The following is a 22419-nucleotide window of genomic DNA, read 5'->3' as shown; positions in this document are numbered from 1 at the left end:
TAGATTAAATAAACCAAAAATCAGGTATTTTTCATTTACCATTCATTTGCACCATTTCAGGGACAACTTGGGTTTTATTCATTTTGTGCAGAACTTTGTAAGCAGTATATAGAATAGAATAGAATAGAATAGAATAGAATAGAATAGAATAGAATAGAATAGAATAGAATAGAATATCCTTTTATTGATCCCTCATGAAGGATTTTTTTTTTTGCCACAGCAGCTCACACAAAAAGTGCAATAAATGCAATAACAAAAAAAATGGAATAGTAATACAATAAGTATATGAAATTAGAAATTTGAAGAAATACATAAAAGTAGAAAAATATTACTATTTACACATTTAGATAAATATAAATAAGTACAGTACAAGATCCAAACAGTACTGGGATGATGTGCAAAGTACTGGGATATAAAAAGCGAAAAAATAAATATCTTAACATGGACAAAAGTGGCCAACCAAAACAATCTCAAAGAATATAAATATTTAAAAGCTTTAGTTTTGACACCATAAACAGAAAGACAGATAAATCTTAATGTTAATGTTACAGTCAACTTGGTAATTCATCTGAGAGTCAGAGGTGAAAACAGTTCAGATATGACTTTTGTGTTTCTTGCTTATGCACTCTCATATTTCTGGAAAGAGCAAAGTGACTCATCTGTTTATTTTCAGATATTTTGTAAAATCAAAATGTATGAATCAGCTTTTAATTTTCCTTTTTTTATTAACTGCTTTATGTAGCCGTTCATAAAAAATTAAAATAAAATAAAATAAAACAATATTTGTTTAGATCCCGATGCATATACAACCCCAAAACTAATGGATGGATAAGCAACAGTGTGAGCAAACAAAACCATGATTTAGATTGTGCAAACTTGAAGCTCTACACACACACATGGTGGAGCAGCCAGCATTTTACATGAAACACTTAATGAAGTCAAGTGTGTGTGTGTGTGTGTGTGTGTGTGTGTGTGTGTGTGTGTGTGTGTGTGTGTAGTGTGTGTGTGTGTGTGTGTGTGTGTGTGTGTGTGTGTGTGTGTGTGTGTGTGTGTGTGTGTGTGTGTGTGTGTGTGTTGATGCCTGAGTAATGACTGCTGGAGGGGCGAAGATGACTGGATACATCCAGACAGATCAAGCCTGTGCCTAATTGGCCAAACATTATCCTTTTTGTATGTGTGTGTGTGTGTGTGTGTGTGTGTGTGTGCGTGTGTGTGTGTGTGTGTGTGTGTGTGTGTCTGTGCATGTTCCTGAGTCGAATGCTGACATTGACACTATGGCCAGAGGACAACTTCAGTGTGAGTGTGCGTGTGCATCTGTGTGTGTGCTTTTTTTGTGTGTGTGTGTGTGTGTGTGTGTTGGGGGGGTGGTAAGAGGCATCTGGTTGATGTGAGAGGATCAGACAGGTCAGTGTGAAGAGCAAAACCTAACCAGACAAATAAGTGGGAGCAGTGTAGTGAACATATGTGAGTGTCATTTCGCTGTGAAATTCTGGACGTCTTTTCTTTTTGGAGTTTCTTGACTTCCTTAACCACTGACTGAAACGTCACTTTATTTCTACTCATTAAGAGCTCTGAAGCAGCTCTGAATTGAAATTGAAAGTAAACTGACTCTTGTGTTGATGTTGGCTGTTTCCTCATGCTTTTCTGCCTCTACTTTGATTATCCAGTACAGAATGCTGCAGAAGCCATGTATGTCAACAGAGCTGTCAATCATAATGTTGCATCTGCTTTTTTTAGATTAAAGAAAAAAATGTAAATTTTAAGTTAGATTAAAAAAAACTATAGTCCTGAACAGCATTATGTGTCAAGTTGTACTTTGTGCATCAGACTGAGCTAAGTTTTACAAAAGCCAGCAGGTGCAACACAACACTTAAAGGGCAACTCTGTTTTTTTGACACCTGGACTTTATTTATAGGTGTGTGCATGCTCATATACTCACACTGGCAATGGATGAAAAAACACAGCCGAAATGAGCGATTTTGCAGAGATTATGTCCCGCACTGAAGCTCCCTTGCTGTGGCCCCCGCAAAGTGCGGCTAAAATCGGTAAGATCTAAATAACTTCTGAAGGACTCCGAGCTGCAGGATGTTTGTCTGAGTGAGTATATGAGCATGCACACACCTATAAATAAGGTCCAGGTGTCAAAAAAACGGAGTTGCCCTTTAAAGGAAGTATCTGAAAAACATATTTAGGCCATTGGAGAAACTTTTTTTCAGCTGGTTTCTTTCTCTTTGTTGTACCTTGGGAGAAAATGCCACTGTAAAGAGGAAATTCTGCACTTTAAAAGTAGTCTACCAACACAAGTCTGATGAGTCAATACACAAACACATCCATCCATGCTTAAACTGGACTCATCGCTCTCAGGTCTCCCCAGAACCATACATGGCTTATCTGCACTCTGACATATCATACCAAAGCTTGTGCATTGTAGTACACATGTTTTTCAAAATTAATTAAGACTCCAGCTACAAGTTAAACTAGATGTACTTGTTAACGGCCTTTAACCTATGATTGTTTCAGCTAGCATGCTGCTAGCAGTCAGTGAGGACACTGTACATTCTGAAGCATAAAATAATAAGAAGGAGCTTTTGTAACACATTTATTTTTAAGTGATAAAGTAAAAACAGTAAAAAAGCTTGATTTCATTTCAAATTAATTTGCAGTAACCTGACACAGCGTTGAAATGTGTGTGTGTGTGTCTTCAGGATACATGTTAGCTCGCTTCACCATCTATTATTCAGCAGACACACACTGATGGCCTAACAACCCGCTGAAAGCAGGAGGTTACTCCCTCTGTGTGTGTATTTTTGAGTGTCCCTCTGTCTCGTTTCCTGCCTTTTCTTCACCTCCTGGTATGTATTATTACATTTTTCACTTTTTCTCCTCTTTTGCCTACTTTCTCTTTGGTTTTTTGCTTTTTCTGGCTCCTTTTTGTTGTGAAGATTTTTATTATTACAATCAGTAATTATTATTTCACTTTATCAAAGCCTCTCTCTGTATTACGTCTGTACTTGTTCACTTCCTCTTCCTCCTATTTTTGCCATTTTCATTTATTAAACAATTATTTGTATCCTTTCCTTTCTCCAGTTCCCTTACTCCTCTTCTTCTCTTCTCTTACTTTCTCCCCTCTTTCAATCCCTCACAGGCCTCCTCTAAATCGTATCTTCCTCTCTTTTCTCTCTTCTGTCTCCAACTTCAACCTCTTCTCTTCTTTTCCTTTTTTTAAATATCAAGTGAATCGGAAGTAATTAGAGTGCAAAAATTCTTGGCAACAGTAATATTGTTGAAACTGCAAAAAAATAAAAATGTCTGCTTCACTCTCGTTAATTAAAATGGCTTTCTGATGGCCACAAACAAGCCCTGCCCTGCCAAATACACTGACCTCACATACACACGCACGCACGCACGCACGCACGCACCCACACAAACACACACACACAGGAACTGTCTCTCCTCCTCCTTTTACTCTTTATCTCCTCTTTCCACTGCAGACGGCTGCTCAAAGCTAACAATTAAACACACAAACACGCAAACATACACTCAAACACAGACATACATACACATACACGCACACAAAAGCATAGGTGAACTGAGTAAATTCACACAGACACACATGTAGGCACACACACACAGTTACGTACAAGCAGCAAATAAAGACTAACACATTGGAATACACAGGTTACACAAGCACACAGGGAAAAAGAGGATACCTACATCAGCAGTATTTGGTTGCGCCATTGCCCAAACAAGTGCGCACACACACACACACACACACACACACACACACACACACACACACACACACACACACACACACACACACACACACACACGCACACACACACTATAACTCTGCCAGCAAGTGTATTAAGTTATTACAGAGAGAGAGAGACAGTGAGAGAGACGAGTGGGGGGAAGGAGACAAACAGACAGACAGACAGAGAGATGTAAGGCAATGTTCAAAACGGCTGCATACAGCAATCAAAAAACAACAAAATAGAGTAAATATATGGTTGTTTTGGACAGACCTTTAAAAGAATAATGTCAGGTTAATGATATTTATTCTTTAACAACTAAAGGTAAAAAATATGGTTATATATTAAATATAATATACTGACTATCAATAGAAATCTCACAGCAAGGTAAGATTTGTCAGTGTTTGATCTATAAATTGTGGATACAGTGGTTTTTAGGCTGTGTCAGGTTCATCTGACATATAACTTCTTATTGGGAGTATTGTGTAACCAGCACAGCCACGTCCATACTAACCTGTAAAGAGGACTGAACTCTGGTAGTGCTAGCTCTGCTAACTGCAGCCACACAAACCAGCTGGGCATTGTTTACCATATAATCCTGTCTTTAGCTCTTGAGTAAATCAGGCTCAGCTTTTCTTGAAAAGGCTGTATATTCATCATTTAATTATTTTACTTCATCACAATTTAATGCATGCCCAGCTGAAGCTACAATAGCTAAGCTAACATGTATACACATATCGCTGTCAATTAAGTGTTTATTTTTCTTTTGATGTTTTTATATATGAATATTTGTGTAATTACTATTCAGTTATGAACATATCTGAATTAAAATTTTGACCACTAGGAATGTATTTTGTACATTTGTATCCTGCTAGTGGCTGCCGGGCGATCTCTCCTATTGTAAAGATCAAAGAGCGGCAGTGCATTATGGGATAAGTATGCATATGAGCTCATACTTAAATGTGCAGGAAATACTGGGGCACCAGTTGCCCTGATGGTTAAGTCAAGTGGTCCCAAAAGTCTTCAAGTGATGGTCTGGGTTTTTTCCCATCCTGTGGCCCCTGTGCCCACCACATGTGACTCCCCACTACCTCTGTTACCTGCTCTTTTCACTGGCCCAACTTCTTTAATTAAAAAAAAAAAAAAATACAACCTGGAAAAATGGTTTCTTATGACTTCCAGTTATACACAACGTGGTACCACACCTGGTATGAGCAGCTGGAACAGTATGATGGTATGTGGATGTCAGATATGGTCAAGGTATCAAAATGGAGACAATATTTTCAGTTTCATTTTCAAACTTTAACACTGAGCCCTGATTATGAATCCTGATTTTTAAGGACCAGATCTGTCCAATTTTTTTGTCTCATTGTCAGCCTTAATAAGCGTCAGTGACGCTGAGTTGGGATGAAAACGAGGTTAAAACAGCCGATATGTCTAGATTGAAAACCTCATACTACCATAAATAGAAACACAACTACTTTGCTCCAAAAATAGAACCAAGGTCTGCACAATGTGATGCTGAACCAAGAAAAAATCAAAGCATTGTCATCGTTTCTCATGAACGTGTGCATGAGTGGGTGTATGAGAGAGTGAGAGAAGGAGGGATGGATGGATGGATGGATGGATGGATGGATGGATGGATGGATGGATGGATGGATGGATGGATGGATGGATGGATCATGAGGACCTGTTCATTTTCTTCTGCAGCATAGAATCTGGGTCTGAGAGAGCTTTTCCTTTTTTTGTTTTTAAAGGCGGACTGAAGGCACTGAAAAAAGGTGGATCAGGAGGAACGACTTTGTGTCATGTGACCCAGATTATGTTGACTTGATGACTCTCTTGTAAAAGAGATTTTTTATCTCAGTGAGGCTTCATCTGCGTTATATGACAACAAATTGCTACCCCCTGTAACTTACTATTGAAGCTGTTCAAAAAAATCTGGTTGTAGCTCTACAAAAGATAATTTGGGACTGAAAACTCATGGGACTTCATAATCAAGAAAATATGCCTTGCAAAAATCAATCTGACCAGATAGTTTCTGAAACAGCAACAGAAAAAACACACAACACAACATCACAACATCGCAAAATAGTGACAACTGCTGCAACAAAACTGTGTCCATAAAATTATAAAGTTTGGGGGCATTTTCTGCTAAATGCAGCTAAAGAAACAGCTGGCTGCAATATTTGTTGATTAAACGTTGTTCATCACATGAGCTCAGCTGTGACGACCAAACGTTAGAAGAGAAGGCACGCAAATATTCAACTGTGGAGTTTTTTTATATTTACATCTTTTGATTCTTAAATGAAACCTTTCTCCACTTCATCTCTCTAAGCTCTTCTCTTCCACCTCTCTTACCTAAAGCTTGATAGATGGGTAAAGGCAATGGTTTGTATTTCAGTGGTTTTGCTTTTTCACAACATGCAGCTTTGGAGGCTCTGTTGACTGTGTCGAGAAGGTAAGAGAGGTCACTGCAGAAGAGACGCCAACTTGAGTGTAAAACACAAGTATCTCCACACCTCTGCCTCATGTTCATCTGCTTCCTGTCCTTGCATTCATGCTCAGTGTTTACCACTGTGGTGAATTATTTTCAACTAGGGCTGATCAAATTAAATCAATCGAATTGAAACCAACATCGTAATATATTTGACAGCAATTTTCAAATCACATAGGCTGCAATTAAGAAACAACAACACAGACCTGGAGGAAATAAAGTAACTTGTTCTCGTTTCTAAAAACCAGCGAAAGTCAACTTGCTGTTTTTTCTGGCAAAAAACCTGTGAGCTAGGGAAATCCATACAGTAGAATGATTGTGGGTAGCAGAGCGATACCCTTTGTTCACTTTAATGTGTACGGTCTGTGACTCTAACCAACAACTGGAGGTCAGAAAAATTTCAGAGTTCCTTTTTTTCTTTCAAATAAAAAGTGCAGGACAGAATTGTTTATATGTGACAGTATCCTTGGTTGTGTTGGTCATATTACTAGTGCTGTCATGTGATCAAAAAAAAAAACAAACAAACAAATTAATTACAGGATTTTTAAATACTTAATCAATTTAATCACATTTTAATCTCATATTTGCTGAAGGTTTCCAAATAAAGAATTTTAATTCTAGGATATTACAAAATTGTAGTGCATGGCTACTCAAATGAATACAGGATGAAGAGAAGATGTGTAAATCTAAATTTTTTTATAACTGGCCAATATTAAGATTTCCGTATTCACTGCCACTGACGTTGTGCAACCGTTTACTGCGTCTATAGAGGTAAATGATGTTTTCAGCAGGAGGAGGCGGGGTCTGGCGGAGCTTGTCAATCAAAATCATGCTTGTAAACTACTGTGCGTGAGAGCGGTGCGCCCTTTGGATGAGAGCTCAACATGGATATGAGGAGAAAATGTGAGATGAGAGTGACACAGCGAGATGCTGCAAGTCAGAAAAGTTCAGGCAGCGCATGCTCGAAAGATCCTTCAAGATGCGCTGAAATGGCTGGCAACGAATGAATTAATCGCGTTAATTTCTTTAACGCATTAATTTCTTTAACGCATTAATTTGCAGTGTAATGAATTAATCTAAGTAAGTATTAAAGTGACAGCCCTACATGTATAATGATGTATTGCGTGTGTTTAGAGAATAATGCAGAAGATAAACCCCCTCAAAAAGTTGCAAGCTAAATTGCAGTCACAATATTGGTCCAAAATAATCACAATTACATTGTTTTCCAAAATCGTTCAGCCCTTATTTCTTCAATGAAGACAATAAAATACTGTTCCAGTTAAAATTCCTTCTTCTGTTTACACACTACAAACCTAAGGCAACACAAATCCACCCACAACTTTTTAAATATGCCACCGTCTCAGTCATTTGTGAAAAATGTCCTTGTGTACCTGCTTGCTTGCTTTTGTGTGTGTGTGTGTGTGTGTGTGTGTGTGTGTGTGTGTGTGTGTGTGTGTGTGTGTGTGTGTGTGTGTGTGTGTGTGTGTGTGTGTGTGTGTGTGTGTGTGTGTGTGTGTGTGTCTTTTGAGCTGATGAGGCAGTTTGGTGTGGCGCTGAGGCTGTGCTTTAGGGGAGCCGAGTCTGATGAGGGGGAGATTTTAAATCACACCAAATGAAGCTTTATCAAATAAATGAAACTGTGTAGCACTCGACTCAGCAAGAGTCAGGTCCTTTATGGCAGTGACCCAAGCACTCTTTCTCCTGCTCTCTTTCTCTCCCCTCACATCCTCTCTTCAAACATGCAGAGTTAAATGCAGTCAGTCAGATGAATCCTTCAGCTTTGGCTTTAGCTCTGTAGTTTTACTCATCTGCATTTGACTGAGTCACATCTATTAAACAAGTTGGGGCTTAATGCAAAGAAAAATCTAGAGCCAACACTGATGAAAAAAGGGTTAAAGGATCAACAGACCCATTATTGTGTCTGCTAAATGAGATGCATCCATTCAAAAATCAAATGTGAAAACCCTCGTCTGAAGAGTGCTGCTGTCTGCCCCATCATATTGTGACATAGGGCTGCACAGTATGGCCTAAAACCATTACCTTGATATTTTTTGAGCTGCATTGCAATAGAGGATATACATCCCCATACTCTGATTTCTGCTTTCTTGAAGCATAAATTGACACCAGTTTAAAAACTTAAGGAGACCCTTCATTTGGATTCCTCAAAATCTGCATATGCAAACCCTAAACCTACAACCAACTAATACAAAAACACGTATGTGCAGGAGAGTTTTCTGGGTGGGCGGGGGAGAGCTGCTTGCTGTGACAGGAGCACCAGCAGAGAGTGAAGGAAGTGAAATGCAAGAGAGATACATATTAACGTCTTAAAACATTTACGTGACAATTTGTAGGCAATAGTCGAAATAAAGTAATTTCATTCATCTCATGTGCAACAACCTGTGGTATATAGAGTATATTTAATATATCCCCACTTCTATCGTGACTGACCATTAGCAAACATTGGTTTTAAGCTCTTCACTTCTCACTGTCCCAAAAACCTGGAACCCAGGAGCTGTGAGACAGAGAAAATAGTTGGTTAAAACCTAATTTCAATACTGATAGACAGACAAACTTTAAAGTAGCATTCCACAATTGTGTGAGCATTTCTTGCCATCCCAATGTCAGATCATTGATTAAAAAATGCCAAATCACACGTGATCAAATCGTTTACTTGTCTGCAAATGTTCATGTGTTAAAGAGTTTATACTGAACTCTCTGAAATTAAAGAGATGATTTTTTTAAATATGAAATAAATCAAATGTTTGTGTCAAGTGGTATTCAATAAGTGTAAGAGGACAAAGCAAGCTTTGTTGCTGACATGAAAAACTGCACAAAAGTAAACAAATGTCAAGTAGTTGATCAATTTTGTGGAAATTTATTCAGCATTTTTAGAGTTAGCTTAAAATTAGGTGAAGAATTTGCATTCTGCGACTCAAGCCCAAGTTTTTGTTTTTATAAGGAAAATGACCGAAATCTCCTTACGAGGGCTCTGTTTCTATAGAATAAAAAACATGATGAAGATATTTCATTAATTTTATAAGTTTTTTAAAATCAAATGAAATTTCTACATCTGCCAAGTGTTCTTATATTTTTGTCTGTATAAAAGTAAGAGACACTTTGAATAAAAGAGCTGATCACAAACAGCCTAAAAGTTACACACTTTGCCCAGAGCTCTTTTTGCAGGTCGCAGAACATGAGGAGGTGCATTTTTTTCTGTTGAAGTCTATAATTTAAGAAAAAGAGTAGCTCTCACCAATTCTATCCCTGTTGCTAGGCAACCTCAGACTCACTTGTCCTTAGCTTAACCCTCATTTTTGCTGTGAAGTAAAATACTGTCAGATCTGCTCTTCTTTATCTGACTGGACACCAAGGTAGAAAAAAACACAAATAAGACGTCAGGATCTCTTCTACTCTGAGTATTTTTTTTTTTTTAAGAACTCTGTCAAATATGCAAAGCTGCTCTGGGCATTTAAACACAAGGTGCCGATAGCTTATTAGCATAACACACTATATTTTCTATGTTACATACAAGCAGAAGCAAGAGAGTAATCAGTACCTGAAATAAGACTTTGATTCATTTATTTTGATGGGTTTCTGTTTTGTTTTTTTGTTTTTAATGCAAATCATGGCTTCTGCAACTGTGGCAAGAATGTAGATTCTCCCACATGCATAAGTTTCATTGCTTCTCCCTTCTCTCCTACTCTCTTCAACGCCCCCCTCCTCCTCATCTCCAGCTGCAGGTTGGACACTCCTCAAAATCACTCCACATCCCTTTCTGTCCTCCCTCTTCTTAATCAGCCATCTTGAAACTTCTCTCCTCCTCTACCTCCTCTGACTCCACTCCCCGTGCTCCTCCTTTTCCTGTTCAACTGCTTTCCTCTATAAATATCTATATATAAACATGTGAGAGATACAAGAGTGTCTCCCTCCCTCCCTACCCTGACCTAAGCTCTTTTGTAAATTTGAGGAAAAAATTTATTTATTTATTTATTTATTTATTCAGAGAATACATGCTCTGCAACTTTGAGAGGTAGTCATGAGACGTGCAGAGATTTTGTAAACACACACACACGCACACAGTAAGAGAGAGCTGAGCTATTGTATCCGCCATTTCTACAAAATCAAAGCCCTAAGGACGACTGAATGCTGGAACAAAAATTAAAATTCATACACACACACACAAACACACGAGTGTATGCATGCACAAATACACACACTGACGCACACACACAAACACACACAGAGGCAATATCTTGCAGCATCTTCAGTGATGTAACTCAAGGAAAGATGCTCATTTGTAAAGAGTGAACACACACAGACACACACACACAGACACACACACATACATACATACACACACACACACACACATACACACACACACACACACACACACACACACACACACACACACACACACACACACACACACACACACACACACACACACACACACACAAACACACACACACACAAACAGAGTCCATATCTTGTGCGGGGCTTCTCCCATTCCTTGCAGATAGTTTAAACTTATCTTCATACTAAAAACCCAAATGTCCTGCTTGATCTGTTTTTCTCTGTGTGTTTGTTTTAATTTGTTAATTTAAAGCACAAGGCTGAAACCAGGCTTGATTAGTTGACATTAAAGTAGATTAGATTTAAATTATGGCTGTAATGGGGTCATTTTGTCAGCAGAGATATTGAGATTATACCAGGAAAAAAATAAGACGGAAATCATACAAGTAACTAAAAGAAGAAAACATGGAAAAAAATAAAAGGAGGAACCTGCAAGGTGCAACAAAAGATGAAAATTAAATCCATTTAGTGATTGAAAAATCAGGATCTTAGGGTACAAACAGCAGCTTTCCTGACAAAATGTCTCAGTGAGGGATTTAATCAGAAGTTGATCTGACTTTGCAGTCAACAGTTTTCTTCTGGTTCTTACCCTGGCAGGTAATCGTGCTGGAGCAGCGTCTTTGTAGGTCAGCCCTCATCTGGAGTCCTGTTCTATTTTAACAATCTAGTCTTCTTCTGAATTATTAAATGTGGTGGCTGCTGAGTTTACCGACGCAGAGGACACAAAAGTTTACTTTCTTGCCTCAACTTTTTCCTACTCTGCTTTTTTTAATGTCTCTTGTGTTTGTGTTTGTCTCAATCAGAATCATACTTTTTGTGTTTGTTGATTTAGTAATAATCTCATCAAAGCTGTCAAAACCTAACAGAGGGAAACTAAGACTAACAAATAAAGAAGGAATGAAGAAGAAAAGGCAAGAATTAGAAGAGTTAATACAAAAATAAAGTGATGATTGTGGCAAAGAAAGTGACAAATCTGAAAACTGGGTTTGAGAGTGATAACATCCAGCTACCATTATTGACTTCAACATGAACAACCACCAAAAAAAAATCACTCAGTTTCTTACTGCTCTGCTTCTGTGATAATTATTTAATACTTTAGTTTTTATGATACCAACAGAAATGTAAGCACATTTTAAGTTTCTAATCCCACAAATGTTCTATGTTATCAATCACAATTTTAAAAGAAATACTTAGAGCTGCATCTTTGTCTCCAGCACATCACTGACCACCTAATATTGTCTGGGTTGGGTTTGCATTGGAGAAATCCAGACAGCCACTGGCTTTAGACAGACAACTATATAAGTCTCAGGGAATTATGGCCAACAAGGCAGTAGGAAGTGAAACACAACTCGTCTTCCTTCTTCCTCAAGTCCTGATCCTCACGCCATCCTGAGTAAAAGCCAGCCTCTTTCATTCCTCTTAACCTCAATACATGTGCTGGAAGATACTCATATCATAAATTGTTTTTTTTTAACTTTGTCTTTTTTTCTCTTTTTTCATGCCCTACTCCCTTCACTTCCCTTTTCTTTCACTCTCTCGATCACAGCCCCTAAAATCAGCCTGGCTGATGGCTGGAGTAAGTCAGAGAAATAAAGGGAATGACAGAAAATGAGTGAGGGAATACGTTGGTAAACTCAATGGAAATTCTGGCCATTTTTTGATCCAGGCTGCAAACATGTTCATTTCTGCTGTGAGGTCTAAATGGCTGTGTATGTGCTTTTCAGTGTTTCTGCAGTACGCCTCAAGCGGACACTCAATGCAGTGTTTAGCACTTCTGTATATGCTTCATATCTTAGGTCCACGGGTTGTTGCTTGGTAAAAAGGCAGGAAGGAGGAGGGGGGTAGAAGAGAGAGGGGTGGAAGAGAAGATGTAAGTAAAGACAAACAGAGAGGAGGAGGAGGAAGAGGAGGAGGAGGAGGAGGAGGAGGGAGAAATGCAGTATTTTTATCATTCTGAGTGAGTGGGCTCCATAAAAGTAGGTTACTGTCTTACTGTCAGCAGACAAGGAGAGGCACACACACACATACACACACACACACACACACACACACACACACACACACACACACACACACACACACACACACGCACACACACACACACGCAGCTACGCAAACCATCTTTGTTTTAGTGCTGCTGAAGCAGCTGCAGTGTGTTGTGTGTGTGAGACAGAGAGCCTGAAGCATGCTCAGTGAGCCACCAGCTAAACAGTTGACTTGAAAATACCAAGTAGATTGTCTAAATGGCATCATGAGGAGCTGAACATCTCCGCCCTCAGAGGCTGGTGGTAGGTCAGGTTTAGAGCCAGAAAGACTGCTCCATACTCTGAGTTACTGTCAGATTCCAAACCTTCGCACAAATTTTCAACCCTACTAAAAGTGTATGTATACATATATATATTGAAAAATATGAGCTCTAAAATTATACAAGGAAGTATTTCATTCTGTCATAATTTGGTGGCTGGCCACGCAGAATCCACTAGTTGTAAAATGAAGAAGATAAATCAGAAAAAAATAATGTTTTTGTTTTCAGGAATGCCCTAATCAGCACTGTTGGTACCCAATACTGATCCAATTTTGTACTAAAATCTGCAGATACCAAGTCCCGATCTGATACTTGGGTTTGCAGAGAAAAACTTAACTTAAAAAAAAAAGTATGGAGGAAGCTGCACACTGTGTGTTTCAGCAAAAATCAATAGTAAAATAAATAATAGCTGAAATATGTCTTGAGCTTATTAACTCCATTTGACTTAGTCTAGCTAGTTTTGATGTTTTAGTATTCTAATCAATTTTACGTGCTTTATTGTATGAGCCTCCTCAACTTGTGTGCATGCAATGCAGCATGCACATATCCGAGGCTGCCCTGAACGTAACTCTCACAAGGCAGTGCGAGATTACAAGTGTAAATATTAGACAAACCGCGACTATCTGAGGTTTTTTCTCTTATTATTACGTTTAGTTTGTCACTAACCAGATTGCAACCTCAACCGACCTGAATGATCACAAACTTGAAAGTAAAAAATGGAGGATCCAGTGTACCACGAGGTTCAGCAAAGACTGAGACAAAGTCTAACAAGCTAATTACATCATGTTTAAATCACTTCACATGATGTCACAGACTGTGCTGTATGGCTCCAGTGAGGCAGGAAGTGAAACCAAGTGTCTGAACAGCAGGACACACCATGGAGATGGCATGAGCCTGCGTTCCACTGTTTTATTAGAGCTTTTTTGGATACTTACTCTGTTGATACGTATTTGTTCTTTTAGCTGCAAGTAACAGCAGTGCAAGCCTTTCTTCTGTTACTGACTTCCCACTGCATGTTGTTTTGGGTGTTTTGGTCGTATCAAATGCCTCCAAAAAGATCACAGCACACAAATGTATTCACGCTTGGCTTTTGGACTGTTTTCATGTTCTAGCTTGACCTATTTTAACACTGCTGACATTGAAGCTGCGGGGTTGATTCCAAGGTAACACAATTTCTTGTGAGTGTTTTTGCCTCTTGTAACTGTATGTCCCTGGAGAGTTACCATAGGATGCTGTGAAGCAGATGTTATGTGTCTTGGTTGGCTAAGTGAGGCTGTTGTTCCACATCACTGTACCATATGTTATTTTATTATTTTATCATCAACTTTATGAGGTTGGGCGCAAATAGAGCACTCAGTTATGCTGACACATTTGCATTCAGCAGCAATTCTTGCTAAGTTCTAGCTGACGTGAATAATCTGGTCATAAAATCAGCTAAAACACCGATCCAAGTTCAACTAGAAAAAGAAAAAATACGCCCTGATTCAATACTTGTGATTGGGATCAGGACACCCAGAATTTTATTGATGCTTTTAATTGTAAAACTTGAAAATGTCTTATTAAAAACTCAAACTTAGCATGCATTTTAGGAGCTTCTTGTCCCAAGCCACTGTTGCTTCACCAACAAAAGGGGTGAACATGGGAATGTTTCAACTTAAAATCTTGATGCTAGATTTCACCACAGAATCCCACTTCCACACACCTAAGATGAACGCATTCCAATAAGTTTAAATACCATTAGATTACTTTGGATGGTTCACTAATGAACCGAGATAGCTTATGTGTGTTATTTTTTAACCTCAGGATATAGCTTGGTTTTACTGCACCTTGGTTTTTCAGAAGAGAATGAGCAAACAAAAGTACAAAAATACGCTTTTCAGTCTGAACGTTTTTTTTTTTTTAAATGTTATGACATCCCAGTTGTGAGTTAATAATGACATTTTCAGCCCCAAAGGTAAACTCATAAGCCTTGGTTACCCAGGGATTTGAGGGAAAATTCAACAGCTAGCCAAATCTATGTTTATGACCTCTCAAAAAAAAACACATTGATGCACAGATAAACATGTACTGTACGTAAGAAGATGTTCAGGGCTACAGGTCGACCAGGTGAGTCAGAGTCAATGAGATCAGATGGAACATCAATGGAGCTGTGCGCCGAGGGTCAGCATTCAACATAGTGAAGCAAACATACAGGCACAGGCACACAAACACAAACACACACACACACACACACACACACACACACACACACACACACACACACACACACACACACACACACACACACACACACACACACACACACACACACACACACACACACACACACACACACAGACACACACAGGTCTGATGTGTGAAGAGGTGGGCTAACTAACATCCCACTGCAGCCTGCTAGCTCAGCAGCCGTAAAACTGTCAGGAGAACTGATGACCGAGTATTCTGTCTCTTCACTCACACACACACACACACACACACACACACACACACACACACACACACACACACACACACACACACACACACACACACACACACACACACACACACACACACACACACACACTCACCTTAGCCACAAATCTCTGATCGACCCCCATCCTCCACTCTCCACTTGTCACTGGCTGAACACACAAACCTACTCATCCACACACACACTGGCACATGCTAACACATTTAGTGTAATCTCTGCAGAAGATGAAACACTCTGAGGGCCCCGTGTTCATTCACGACAAATTTTTAACTGGGGACATAAGAAGAATTTATCAGAGGGGCTGACACACTGAACACACACTGTCTTAACTGCAGCTCCAGCTTAATGAGATTAATAAACTCACATAAATGCTGATTCAAATTTAAAAACACAAAAAACCCTCTGTAATTAAGCTCTGATAGTCTGACACATAGGTTGAACTAAATATGGATGAAAAGTTGAGATCCAACAAAACTACTGATCTGGAACCTGCTTACACTCAGAGTTAATGATGGATTACGCCTTGTGACTGTGGTAAACACAATAATTACACCGAGTTTACAACACTGTTCATGGCTACAGTTTTTTGTGCTAATGTAGCATAAATGATACAGCTGAGTAGGTCTCTGTGATGTGGCAGCATATAATACTACACATCAGCCTAAGTTCATTCAACTGTAGATGAGAGCTGGACCAGCTAGACGTGCAATATCTGTCATATGACCTCAAACACACCATGCTACCACCTTATTTTCTTCATTTACTGTGATTAATTCTCAAACAAATCTTTTGATATTGCTGTGAAGTTTTATCCAATACCATGCACCTCCTCAAAAAGTGAAAGCTTTGGCTGGTAAAAAAAATCTGGAAACATTTTTTGCCTCAGGTTTTTTCTCTCTCTCATACCAGCTGTTCCTCGTCTTTTTCGACCTTTTCTCCCAAAACAAGGCTCCATTTCTCTAAACATAACCAAACCTGCTCCTTGAATATTTAATGAGGAACATTCACAAACATTGTCGTGGTTGTATTCTGGGCTTCTGCAGAGCTGTCAGGTTTTTGTTTCTTGAGTCATTTGATAAACGTCTCTTCGGGACCTTATCTTCATCTCAAGTCTTTCCCCGAATTTACTACTAAAACTGCGGAGGCCCCGAGAGCTCACAGCCCTTCAACTTAAGAAAACACTTGCAAAAAGACAAAACACAAGAAAATTAAGAAAACATCATCAATTTGACAAGATGTGCGCAGCATTTAGAAAACAATGCTTTGCCAATACACTGCAACACAATGGAAGTGTTTTCAGAGGACACTTAAAAGTGATGCACATGCCCCAACACACCTGTTATTGCTGCAGATTTTTAGTCACAGCTCTATTACACATACTCTAATACAGTGTTAAATTGATCAAAAACACATACTTTTCACTTCATTTTACAACAAAACCGACAGAAGAAAAAACATAAAAGAGTTGTGAATAAAAATCTGTATCAACAACCAGCCTGTCGGGAGATGTGCATCACTTTTAAGTGTCCTCTAGTGCAGTGCATTTTTCTATAGTGCTGTGTTTTGGTCTTTGCAGCACATTTTCTAAATGCTGTGCATATGTTGTCAAATTGATGGAGATGTTTCCTCAATTTACTTGTGTTTTGTCTTTTTGCATGTGTTTTCAGAGGCAGCACTGTGAGCTCTTAGGGCCACAGTATAAAACTCCATTCAAGCAAAACAATTTCAACCCACAATATGAACTCTTTTTTTAATTTACAAACTGTATCTTTGAAAGTGGATAAATAAGTAAAAATCTACTCCATTTGCAGTGACTGATTTAGTGAAAAAGGAGCTGATGTTCTTAGATCCCCTATCACCAAAAGAAGTGGAGAAATAGTTATGACTGGTATCTCATGAGACTTAAAACAATTTTTTTACACCTTGGTATTTAATATTTTAGTTTCTAGGCACCGCCCTGTTGGCTATGGCTGCCTTTTGCAGCAGCTCTCTCTTCTTTGTTCATTTCTTGTAATTTTTTTTCGTCTCTTTTTCGTAATCTTTGTATTTGGAGTGGATCATTACTTAGTATGACTCATTTGTTGGTCATGGACACCAAACTTTATGTGGCTTCAGCAATATTTTTACTACTTTTGCTCCTGTGTTTGTCTGGAGATCCTACATGTAACCATGGCTGCATAGTTTACATGTGAACTCAGCTGTTAGCAGCCTGTCGCATGTCAATGCTAACTGGTGCAAGGCCTGATGTCTTCCCACAAAGTGAGGAGAAGAAGGTGAAAATGAAGTGCTGGTTCTCAGGTGTGAGCTAGGAAGTGACGACATGGACCTGTCCTTCCATCCATCGTTGTGGGGAACGTAAGATCTTTCCGAAAATAAGATGGACAAGCTAGCCATGCTAACCTAGCAACAGAGGGAATACCAGGGGGCAGAGTAGCATCATGCTATTCACAGACATGGCCAACGGAGCTAACATCAGATACCAACGCCACATTGGAAGAGCTTCACCTGCTGCGAGCAGACAGGATCCAGAAGACAGAGATGGAGCATGACTGAAGAAGCTCAGTCCTGGACCTTGTGGAGGTGGAGGCTGGCTGAACTGGACAATGGTGGACAAGCTGTCATCATATATTTCTTATGGATCTTTTTGCACTTTCTATACACTTTCTTGCTTTTGTTTTCTTTGCTGCTGTGACTTCAATTTTGTTGTACTTGTTACAATGACAATAAAGTTCTTTTCTATTCTTTTCTAAAGTAGAGTATGAAACTGTCTGTCAAAATTGAGAGTTTTAAGTATTACACTTCTTTCAATATTACATTCTTTGGCAGATTTAACAGACCGATTGACCTGGGACTTAGCCAATCACAGTGAGTATAGCCATTCCCATCAACTCAGACATTCTATGTCTGTACTTCCATTAAAGTGCACGCTGAAAGTCAGTTTTGTTTGGTTTTATGAGGCTTTTATGAGATTTTAAGTATAGAAATGGCCAAAAGGTGTTCATGGGGGACTTGGAACTCCGGCACAAGGTATCCTGAAAGGCTGGGTGACAGGGTGTATTTCTTACCCTTTCCTGAGCCACATCTCAACCAAGAAGTGTCCTCTTTGGATAAAGTTGTGCATGTCACTGTTAGTAGATCATCAGCCTACTTTGTTCATTTTATGTACTTTGGTATCTGTAGTGAATAAGATAACAAAGGTTGACAAACATCCACAATCTATACAAAAAAAAGTACAGACACAGTTAATGTAATCCAAAAATCTGCCCTGATAATCCACCAAGGCTGAAATCTACCCCTTTGAGCAACACAGTAACCACTGACAAGTACCTCACACAACCTCATTAAAAAAAAGAAAAGAACTTCCCCTTTAAGAGCTATTTTGAGAACATGGAGGCACATCATCTATCTTTACAACTACAGCTGATCCAAATTCAGCCCAACTACACATGTAAACTGCAGCTCGTTGAAGATCCATGACGGGCTCTTTGATTAAAATGACCCAGTTATAATCAGCCGTCTGAAACCAGGGAGGCATGTTACCAGTAGAAGTAGTACTACTGTTCCTAGCTGGATTTCACACTTTCTCAGTCACTCCTTATTTGCTGCTTCGTTGAGTCACACGTCTCTTCATCGCTCTCTCCTCTCTTCTGTAGATTTCCTTCAATAAAAGCAACTTGTCCTGATGTGTCAAAAGCTTATGTCCTGTATTTTTTACAGCAACTATAGGCTTGTGTGGATAATGAGTGTACACATGCTCCTGTGAGTGTCTGTGTGTGTGGGTGTGCGTGCGTGTGTGTGTGTGATGAGCTGATAAATGATGAATGCCCAGGAAATGAGGAGTTCAGCAGTGAGGAGACACAAACACATGACATCAGCAGCTTCTACATTAGTCACTGAATCACATCTGCAGAACGGAGCGCTATCCCATTATTTAGTACACTCACACACGCACACACACACTCAAACACACGCACACACACACACACAAAGACACAGGAACAAGCAGTACACAGTATGAAAACACACCCTCAATATATGCACAGCCAAAACACAGGTAGCCATAGCATATAGGAGTGTGTGTGTGTGTGTGTGTGTGTGTGTGTGTGTGTGTGTGTGTGTGTGTGTGTGTGTGTGTGTGTGTGTGTGTGTGTGTGTGTGTGTGTGTGTGTGTGTGTGTGTGTGTGTGCACGTGTTAGGGGGGAGTATTGGAGATAAGGCTGGTTGTGCTCGTGCTGCTGTAGTGACTCATCAGCCCAGTGAATCACACCAGGATCTGATTTGGAAACAGACTGCATCCACCTGACTCTTGCTTCCACCGGCACACACACACACACACACACACACACACACACACACACACACACACACACACACACACACACACACAAAGCGCATACACACACCTACACAAACACAATTATGCAAACTCACAATCAGACGTGTAAAAACACCCACAGACTCTTAGCAGGAAACGCTGATGAAGGAAAAGATATCTGATGTTTATGGATCCAAATCTAAACTGAGTGTCTTTGCACAACAACTGATCTTTAAAAGCTATATTTGATCTTTAGTTTTCCTGTCCATTCCTGCATTTTTCATTTAGGATGCTGTGAAGCATTTTTTTTCTCAACGATAGATGGATGTTATACTTGCTAATAGGGGTGTGCCATATCATACCATTTACAATAATACCGGTTTACATTTTTTTTAAATATAAACTTGCCATTTCGTGATATTTACAGTGCAGAGACACAATGACATCTGACGCTCCTTGCTGTATACAAAACAATTATGGCTGAGAGTGAAAGTAGCATGGCAGCATCAACTTCGTCCTCACATGAGGATTAAGTGTCTAAAAGAGAAGCTACCTCAGTGATGTAGAGGTGGTCTGGCTGACCAAAGATCAGACATGCAGGAAATATGCAGGAGAACTTTCACCGCAAAGTGTGGCGACACCACAAACATGTTCCACTACCTAAAGGTGAAACACAAGGCAGAATACAACCAGGCTATGAAGACACGTGAGAAGGATGTGGAAGCTGCGTTATTATCTGTGGATTTTTTGCCTCTAAGACGGACGTGTGGTCGAGCCGAATGTCTGAACCCTATATCAGCTTTGCCCCTAATTCACACATAAAGCGTGAGCTTCCATACTGTGTGCGAAATAAAAATGCTGTCATTCAGAAGCAGCAACCACTAATAATAACTTGTTTGTTTTTTTCCCCATATCAGCATAAATATCGTTATCACAAATTTTCTTAAAATATTGTGATGTAATTTTAAAGCTGTATCGCCCACCCCTACCTGCTAACCTGACGCACAAATTAAAGTCCCTGTGAAGACTTTATGAGTGATCTTGAAAAAGTTTTACTTCAAGTATATACCTGATCATAATCTACTATTCAAAATGAGATTATCAGCGCCAAAATACGTTAAGTACAGATGCTATTTTTAATTTTTCCAGTGGGCAGAATTACTTCACGGCACGTAGTCCCTATTACGTCGCCATGCCAGCCGACAGAGTTTAGCGGTGAGAAGAGAGATCTGTGTTTTCCTCTGCTGAAATTTATTTCTTGAAGTTATTTTTTAGTAATGGCAGGCACTGGAGCTGCACTGGAAACGTGAGAGTCTATCAATAAAATGAAGAGTGAGCTTATGTTTTCTCTGCTTGGACAGGTTGGACTTGGCAGATAAGCACTAGTGGAGCATAACCAGAGTTCACTAACGTTACATGTTACATACACGTCTCAGAGCCCTGGGCTGTGAGTGGTGCTAAATAAAGCTGGCTACTAAACTACTCTACTACAAAGTTTACTTGTTGCCATGTTTAGAACAATAGTTATGTTACTATTATGAATGCATGAACTTTTTACTTAGTATCCAGTAAACAGTTGTGTTGAACTAGGAAAAGTAGTGTTAAAAAGAATATCTGCTCTCCTTTCATTTGCTTCAAGTAATAGCTATGTCCTCATGACAGTGGGTGCAAGTGCTCGTGGGAAACAGTCTTTATCCCAGAAAAACTCAGTCTTTTCCAGATTGTTTTTGTAGCTCCTCCAATATTCTGTCATAAAACAAATCTTTCTACTTGGTTTCTTTATTTAGTTACTTAGGGTGTATTCATACCTGTGGCTCATTTGCTTTGTTCCGATTCATGGGCAAAAATGTTAAAATAGTAGCAATTGTCACTTGGTTAATTTGTGTTCACATGGCAAAAGTTTGTCGCGGACCAACAAATGCCACATGGGATAGATTATTTTCTCTTGTTGGTCAGAAATCATATTGGGAAGGCGGGGAGTTTCCTTATCTGCATTCAAGAACAGCCATGAAGCATCAACAACTTGTGTGGCAAGTTTGCGTTATAGCGTTAAGTTTTTAAGAGTCCTAACTGCATTAAGGCACTTTGATAAATCACTTTATTTCTCTACTGCTCCATGTGAGCCCACGACTCATTTTCCTCAGTTGTTAAGTCTTCTCTTCTTCTGCTGCTGTGGTTGATTCTTCTTCTCCTTCTTCTTTTCTTCTTCTACTGTTTTGACTGCACAGTTGTCAACCGAGCTCACTACTGCTCGCATTACTACAGTGTGAGCCACAGTTATGAGTCAGTTGTGTTGGTTGCTGGGGCGATTGTGTTCTTCACTGCAAAAGAACCGCTACAGGGTTCGAATGGAAGTGAGCTGGGACCACCTATTTTTGGCGATCTCGACCTGCTTGTTTTGTCCCGCATCTGAGTGCCATTGCTGTGTTCACATATGACCAAACGAACCAAGGTTTCCGGGGGGCTGTTCAATGTTTTGGAACAACTGCCCCAAACAATCCAGGTGTGCCTACACCCTTAGTTTCCTGGTTAGGTAGTTATGCTAACCGATCAACAACATTTCCATTGAGCTCGCAAGAAACTGCCTCTGCAGGCAATGTGTTCAAAGGGTTAAAAACATATATAATATTTGACTTTCTTTTAGAATCGGAGAGGCCGATCTTAGCCTTGATGCATAAATAAAAATAATCATACAGACAGTGGGGAATGAATACAAAA

General features: G+C 39.4%; 1 protein-coding gene across 14 annotated transcripts in view; it reads right to left on the bottom strand.

Annotated features, from left to right (window-relative positions):
• Positions 1-22419, bottom strand: part of cacna1ab (calcium channel, voltage-dependent, P/Q type, alpha 1A subunit, b) — a 201441-nt gene that overhangs the window by 119992 nt on the left and 59030 nt on the right. The window lies entirely within an intron of this gene.

The sequence above is a fragment of the Halichoeres trimaculatus genome, unplaced genomic scaffold (assembly GCF_033239565.1).
Source record: "Halichoeres trimaculatus isolate MK-OKI-2021-1 unplaced genomic scaffold, fHalTri1.1 fHalTri1_scaffold_2, whole genome shotgun sequence".
Taxonomy (NCBI): Eukaryota; Metazoa; Chordata; class Actinopteri; order Labriformes; family Labridae; genus Halichoeres; species Halichoeres trimaculatus.
Note: the sequence above shows the minus strand (reverse complement) of the source record. Positions and strands in the feature narration are given on the sequence as shown.